Here is an 8,699-nt window from a genome sequence, read left to right as displayed (position 1 = left end):
GAGAGAGAGAGAGAGAGAGAGAGAGAGAGAGAGAGAGAGAGAGAGAGAGAGAAACAGAGAGAGAGAAACAGAGAGAGAGAAAGAGAGACAGACAGAGAGAGAGAGAGACAGAAACAAAGAGACCCCGGGGTGGAGAGAGACTCAAGTCCTGAGGTGAATATGAGCTGTTGACATGGGAATGGCTGTGCCAAGTATTCAATAGCCCCAGACACAGGAAAACATCAAAACCTTCTGTTCTGTCAAAACCTTCTGTTCTGGTCCTGTTTGTGCAGAAAATGCCCACTATATCTCTTCCAGATGTTTAGAACATGAAGGCTGCTCCCGGACAGGGATTGCTCCTATCTACAATTAGCTGTGTACTATAAACCCTGCCTCCTTGTTTATCTATCTGTAAGAATTCTGTATCCTTGCTCAACTGTGTGCAATAATCCTGCCTTTCTGATCAACACTTTATAATAAACCTACCAAACTTTGGGTGTTTGTATGTCTTTCTATCTGTCTTTATTTCATCACTGTCCCAATCAGGTCCAAGTCCCAGAGGTCAAGCAAAGACTTAGCAGAGAAAAATATGCATGAAGACCTAAAGAAGACAGAAGCATGCTGGGTTTTAAGGCCTAAGGAGATTGGAGGATAAGTGGAACACTGAATTCAGAGGGTGGATGGAGAGACCAGGAAAACAGGGCTAACTCACAAGGGCCTTGCAAGCTTTGCTGAAGATTCAGCATTTCACTAAGGGCAATAGGATGCTGCTGAAGTTTTTTAAGTTAGAAGGAAACATGATTACTTTTGAGTTTTAGGAAAACTCACTTTAATTATGGAAAAGAAAATTAATGATTCATAATTGGAGGCTGATTAGGTGGCATGTGTGTCGTGGTGGGAGTATGAGATTTCTTGAACTATAATAGGAATGAGAAACAAACTTTAAAGTGATGTTTTGGAGAAAGAAATACCACGTAATGTTTGGATTATGAGAGACCACATTTTTTTGATTTTGTTTTGTTTTGTTTTGTTTTTGACCCCTACAAGCATGGGAGCTAGCGCTATTTGAAAGTGATGCTATATTTTAGATCTGTAAGTAATTAACGTCTTGATGTAAAGATTTTTTTTTTTTTTGGCTGTGAATCTAGGCTTTGATGTTTGGGTGGTACATGGTCTTCAACAGGCTGTGTTAACTTCCTATCTTCATTTTTCCATAGCATGGGGATAATGGATTGTATACATATGTTTATTGTGATGGTAGATTGAGAGATTATTAATGACCTTGGAATTATTTTGAGTACAGAGAAGGCTGTGATACATGTTAGCCATTACAGTCATTCAAATCACTCTTAGAGCATCTAGATCAACTTACTCCCACCACCCTTCTAATGCTGTAGCCTTTTAATAGAGTTCCCCATGTTTTGATTACCCCAGTCATAATATTATATTCTCTGCTACTTCATAACTGTAATTTTTCTACTGTTATGAATTGTAATGTAAAAATCTGTGTTTTCTGATGGTCTTAGTTGAGCCCTGTGAAAAGGTTGTTAGACCTCCCTAAGGGGTTGTGACACACAGGTTGAGCATCATTGATCTAGACAAAGATGACCAGTTGGAATCTGAATATTTAGAGTAAGAAGAGAAGGGTTATCAGTAAATGTGTATTGAATTCAATGCCTATTTTATATTGAAAGAAAATAATTTCTAAAATGAGGGTTCCTTATAGTTATTACTGATACTATTATAAAAACAAAATCAGTGCGACATTATGTACATGGAGCCTGATTTTTGTTCCCTGGCTATCCAAATAATCACATAGAAATTATATTAATTATAACACTATATTTGGCCAATAGCTCAGGTGTATTTCTGGATAGTTCTTATATCTTAAATTAACCCATTTCTATTATTTCGTATTTTATCACAGCCTACTCATTTGTTACCTCTTGCTTTTTAAGCAGCTACATGGTGTTTGCCTCATTCAGCAGCTACATGGCGTTTCTCTGACTCCAACTACTCTCTTTTGTTGGATTTAATGTTTTCTTTGACAAATAAGTCTATTTCCTCTATTGTATCTTCAGTGCTTGAAATTCACGCTGCCATCTCTTGTATACTCCTGTTTATGCTTGCAGCTGTTGTTTCTGATCATTTCCCCATATTTTCCATTTCCAGAATTTCCTTGGTTTGTGTTTTCTTTATTTCCTCTATTTCATTTTTTAAGTCTTGAATGATTTATTTTGTCTGTTTGATTGCTTTTTCTTGGTTTTGTTTAAGAGATTTGTTGACTTCTTCCAATTTTTTGTTTGTCTTTTCTTCCATTTTTTCCAGGGAATTTTTCATTTCCTCTTTAAGGGCTTCACATATTCTTCTAAAGTTATATTTTAGGTCATTTCTTGATTCATCTATATTTGGGTGTTCAATTTTGCTGAAGTTTTGCTGTTGTAGAGTCACTAGTTTTTGTTGGTGTTGTGTTGCTCTTTGTGGTATGAGTGTATTCTTACCTTGTTTACCCATATTTTCTCTGATTGGCGTAGTTGGAGCTGTGTCTCTGGTGTTCTATCTTCCAGGTTCCAGTGGATCCAAGGCTTAGAGGGTTGCTACTTGTGGTGCAGTCAGGGCCATGTTTCCAGTCACCCCAGAGGGCAGTCAACATTTCTGGAATTCACTCAGTAGTTTCAGGGGTTGCTCTGCAATCCCAGTGGTAATTCGGGTGTGCTCCCATGGAGGACACTTCCTTGGGCCTGCTTCCATGGATGTCCCTGGCTTAGAGCTCATCCTCCAGAGGTCTCTGGCTTCAGTCCGGTCCCACAGAGGTCTCTGTCTCAGGCCTACTCCCTTGGTGGTCACTCCCTTGTACCTGCTCCTGTGGAGGTTGCTGGCTTGGGCCTGCTCCTATGGAGGTCACTGGCTTGGGCCTGTTCCCAGGGTTGTCCCTGGCTTGGTCCTGCTCCCTTGGCAGTTGCTCCCTTGTACCTGCTCCTGCAGAGGTCACTGGCTCAGGCCTGCTCCAGTGGAGGTCACTGGCTCAGGATTCCGCCTACTCTCTTCTCTCTCTCTCTCTCTCTCTCTCTCTCTTTCTCTCTCTCTCTCTATATATATACATATATATATATGTATGTGTATATATATATGTGTTCATATTTCCCATATGGCTTTACTCTGCTAAGCTATTGACTGAAACAACTTTATTCATCACCCAATTAAGGCAACACATATACAGAAGGACATCCCACATCATCTCTTCTTTTCTCTCTAATTAAAAAGGAAGGTTTTAACTTTAACATAGTAAAATTACGTATAACAAAATAGGTATCTGGCAAGAATTACAGTTATAATATTTAGTCTATTTGTATATGTCTAAATTAAAGAAAATATATCTATTTTATTTTTTATAATAACTAAGGAAAGTATAAACTGTCTGTCTTCAACTCTTCGAGGATCCCAGAAGGATATAATATAACCTAAATAAATAGGTGGGATGGTTCATTGCAATTGGTGGTCAAGTGCTTTTGATATGGATTAGCTGCTGTAGCTTGAAGGATAAGAGATAGTGAACATGGTTTGAGCACTTTATGCTATGAGAACATTTTGATTATGTAATCTTACTTGAATTCATACAGCATCTCTATTCTATACAGATGTGAGGTTAAGGCTTAGGGAAGTAAAATGGTTGCCTGAAGCCATACAGAACTTGAGAAAAGAATGTAGAGAAGGGATGGATCTCGTGGGGGAGATAAAGTGGCACAGCAAAGGGCAAACCAGAGCAATAGACAGACCCAAGCAGTGGAGAAGGAGGTTGTAGGCCAAGACACGAGGAAGAGATGGCTGAATTCTCAGCTCTATCTGTCCGTAGTCTTTGGTAACATGTGAAGATACTGAAGATAGGAGTGATATAGAAATTGTGATATCTTAAGGTCTTTCATGGAACACATAGGAGAAGGTGCTTCTATAACCATATCCTGCTACACAGGCCCATGCTTGAACATACTTGAGCCATGTTCTAAGGGTTCAAGTACAGCAGTCATCAGATAGCCATGACTTCCGTGGATTCCATGAACGTGATATTTGGCTGGGGGTGTGACAGACTCGTTTCTTTATGGCCTGGCAACTTGGGGTTGTGTGAGGATAGAATCAGGACATCAGGTCTGATTTCCTTGTGGCAGAGTCACATGATGTACTATTGTTTCTGCCACCATGGAACAAGCTACCCCAGACCTTAGCGACTTAGAATACCATGTTACTATACTTTATAGCCAAGCTCAAAATTTTGAACCAGACTTGCTTCCACGGGTCTTCTATGTGGCATTGGCAGAGGTCAGTTAAACTAAAATGATCAGCTCACTGATCTTGAAGATCCAAATGTGAGGTTGTCAGTATAGTTTAAGTGGTAGAATGCTGGCTTAGCACAGGGAAAGCCATGGATTTGATACACACAGAGTACATATGGGGCTTGGTAGTATAGTTCTGTAATTCTAGCACGAAGGAGGTAGATGTAGAAGGATTAGAAGTTCAAAGGTCATCCTTAGTTATATGGTGAGTTTAAAGATAGCTGAACTATAAAGCAGCCTCCTCAAAAATGAAACAAAACAAACAACAATGAGAAACCCTCTCCTAAAATACAAAAAACAAAAAAACCGAAACCCTAAACCAAAACAACCCTGCCCTTAAACTATCCAAGATAGCTTCATTTATATGCACAGTGCCTTAGAAGGGTTGATTGGAAGTAAGAGCCTAACCAGGGCTTTGGCCAGAGTTGAAGTCTCCAATAAGTCAGGCTCTGGAACAAGTAATAACAATTGACTACTTTCAGAGTTAGCATTTCAAGACACCGCCGTGGAAATGGCACTTCCTTAGGATCTGTCTTAGGCCTCCCAGCACATTGCTCCTTTGTATTCCACAGGTTAAGCACTTCAACTAGTAAGGGCAATTTCAATTTAAGGAGGAAGGAATTAATTTCCTCCTTTGAATGAGCGTCACAACCAAGAATTTACAGACATCTTTAATTAGTAATACAACCTGACTCCAGTTAAATAGCCCATAGGCAGTTTACATTGCTCCTTGCAGAAGTTCTCATTCAGTGACCATCCAGATATGAACATCATTCTTAACTGCGAATCTCACCATCAGTGACAAAGCAACATCTTCTCCCTTGGAGACACACCCAACTTCTCCACAGCACAAAGGAGTATTTCGTTGTCAAAGGCTAGGTGATACTTTTAAGTCAATTGGGGTCAAAATCTCTGATGATAGTAATTTTGACTGACTCAAAAGCAAAACAGAATTATTTCAGGAAACACATATCTGGATGAACCCTCAAAGAGAGACAGGCAGGAATTTTTGACTGTACCACTTGATCAGTGAATCTGACTACAATCATGACTCTAACAAACATTTTAGACATTCTCTTCCTAAGAGGCATCTACATATTATGTGCAAACATATAAAAATTTTGCACCAATCAGATTGCTCTGCAACAGTAAAAACATGGCATGTTTTAAAGAAATGAGAGCCTGTGTTCTAAGTACATATTCTTTTACTTTTTACTTAAGTGAGAATGCTAATAGTTAAAATCCAGTATCCTTGGGGTTAAAGTCTGTTGCCGACTGTGACTTGCTCCTACATAATGTTCATCAGGGTATCTAAAATTTTTGAATTTTCCCATTCAGCCAATGAGGAACAACAGCTCGTTTATAGAAATGTAGTCCAGGTAAATAAGATAATTCATGGAGAGTCTTAGAGAATTGTACCTGCATGTGGCCAAACCTTGATAATCATTCTTAAATGCTTTTTAAAAATGATGATTTCTAGGAACATCTCAGCCCTTTGTAAATGCAATGATCATTAGGTCCATACACATTAAAGGCATTAAACAGCAATTGAATCACTATTGGATCTGATAAAATCAGGATAAACTTTGAAATGTTGGTCTTTCCCGTGTTCTCAAGACACAGAAATTCCTAAAAATCAATGTAGAAGTGTAGATATCCAATTGCCCCAGGATGGTCAGAAAGTACTTATGACAACTAAGCAAGGCTAGAAGTCCTTTTAATACTGAGAGTAACAATTATATAAAACCATCCAGAAATTGAAACCTTAAATTATTTTTCAAAACACGGGCACTAAACTGAGGTCAGTAGAGCATTTTGTGTGTTACCACAAAGCAATGCTGTATTAAATCTATTTAACTAAAGATAGAATGATTTTTAAGAAATTAGCTGTTGGAAAAATAGCTTCAACAGATTTAACTCACTAGCTATGTTCAAGGCAAAGCCTATTAAGAATAATTGGCGAATTCTTAGAAACTAAGAACCCATAATTAAATTTTATTGTCTTGTGAGTGATTTGGATTAATTATATCCTTAATAGGCACATAGTTACCCCCTCCTACTTTGGAATTGGGGATGGATGCTTCATAGAATCTAGGCATTTACTGCAAACCTTGAGTATTCTGTGTGTTGCCAAGGCAAATCTGCTACAAAGCCCATTTCCTCTTAGGATTTACTGAAAAGTGACAGGTGTTGATTTGCTGGTATCTTTCTCAACAGATCCGAATGAGCTAAACAAAATGACTTCTCTACCCATTTAGGCAGAAAAATAAATGGGGACACCAGCTAATGAGTGAATGTAGACTTAGCTGGACTCAAAGCCTTCCAAGCTGTTGGCAGCTGGAGTCAAAAGAGGAATCATCCAGACAGTTGCTCATGTTTATTGCTGAACATGAAATTAGAAAGATACTTCATTTTCTCCACAGGTGCAAGAGCATATAGTTATTAATTGCAGCAAAACACGCTTATTGACAACCCCAAGCTTGCAAAATCCCACACTCAGCAAACGGCTTTCAAAGTTCATCCAAAAACACTTTAGAATCAATACAAAAGCATCGCACAGTTGATGAATCTGTGCCCAGCAGAATTGTGCATGCTGGAAATACGATGTAGCCTGCCTCTTGATATTTATGTGGTTGGGTAGCATTAATGCTTTCTTTGTTCTCGTGGGGTGGGGGCACCCATTATATAAAACATTTTCAACTTTCAGCAGTGCATTGGTAATGCCAGACTACAGGGAGAATTGAACCGATTTTGTTTCTGTCTATAGGTTTTGAAAACAGTCTTACCTTTTTATAGAGTCTTAAGCCATATAAGGTCATGTTTTTATTCCATGACTTCAGCAAAGGTTTATTAGGCAGACAATTTATTTATTTATTTTTTAATTTATTTATTTATTAAAGATTTCTGTCTCTTCCCCACCGCCGCCTNAAAGAGCAATCAGGGTTCCCTGCCCTGTGGGAAGTCCAAGGAACACCCACCTCCATCCAGGTCTAGTAAGGTGAGCATCCACGAAACTAGGCAGACTATTTAGACAAGTCTGTTATTAGAAAAATTCTACTCTTAATACTATAATTTATATAAGTATATACTTAGAAGTTAAAAAAATCTTATTGGACTGATGTTAGGAACTAATTGTGACATATCATAAGAGAGTATTTCTTTAAGTTCTGAATTATAACCAAAGAAAATTAAGAGCCACCTAGTTTGAAGGGGGAAACACTTGAAGGAATTGAAAAGATGGGCTTCTGAGTTATGAGGCCTACTGCCTTTAAATGAGCATACATAGTTTATTTACTTGTATTTTTCTAACTTATTTTATATAGGATTTGATATAGCATTTATAAATGAGTATAAAATAACACGATCACAATAAAGTAATCAGACAGGCAAATAAATGTTATAAATGATTCAAGGGGTGACTACAATACTTCAAATGCCCACTATAAATTTCTGTCTTTTGAAACTAGGTATTTAACTTGATCCTAAGTTTCTTTGTAGACAGAAGCAGAAATGAAATTTAGTGCAAGAGACAAATGATTCTAGATTAATCACATGAATTCTAGTTATTCTTGTATATATGTACTAAAGATGAGAATCCCTTATAAATATTTTATATATGATAGGACATAACATTTAATTATGAAAGGTATTTATATAATATTTTATATTATTAGATTTATAGTTGCTTGTCTTGCAACTCTGATAATTTAATAATTTAGTTTTATTCACTTACACATTCAAGTAAATATTTAAAATGTTTATTAAGAAATTGCTATGTGCCTTGGAGATAAACTGATGCAGACAGATAATAGTCAGAAAATTCAGACTATTTAGAAATCAGGTGATAAATCAATAAACTTATTTCATAGAATGCCAAGTTTTATTGAGATGACACAACCAGATAATGTGATGTGGAGTAACTAGGTATACAGATGTGACCCAAGATACATTTTAAGAAGTATAAGAAAGTGCTCCTGCCAAGATGAGGAAGAATTTCCAGGCATGGAGAACAGCAATTTTGCTAGGTCTCAGGGAAGAAAACAGTGGGTACATTGGAGAAATAGCAAAGCTAGTATGGCTGTAGCACAGGGCAGGAAATGAAGAGGAACTGTGTGAACGGATACCACTCGTTCATTTCCCAGCTGCCCAGACCCAAATAATCACACAGAAACTATATCAGTTACAACACTATTTGGCCAGTTAGCTCAGGTTTTTTATTAACTAACTCTTACATCTTAAATTAACTCATTTACACTATCTGTGTCACCACGAGACTGTGTCTTACTGGTGTCCTTCTCCTTTGGCAGCTACATGGTGTCTCCTTTGACCTCTCTCTCTCTCTCTCTCTCTCTCTCTCTCTCTCTCTCTCTCTCTCTCTCTCTCTCTCTCTCT

The sequence above is a fragment of the Alexandromys fortis genome, unplaced genomic scaffold (assembly GCF_014885135.2).
Source record: "Alexandromys fortis isolate MF-2015 unplaced genomic scaffold, M_Fortis_MF-2015_v1.1 scaffold_40, whole genome shotgun sequence".
In the NCBI taxonomy this organism is placed as follows: domain Eukaryota; kingdom Metazoa; phylum Chordata; class Mammalia; order Rodentia; family Cricetidae; genus Alexandromys; species Alexandromys fortis.
The sequence above is the reverse complement of the archived record's forward strand: the minus strand, read 5'-3'. Positions refer to the sequence as shown.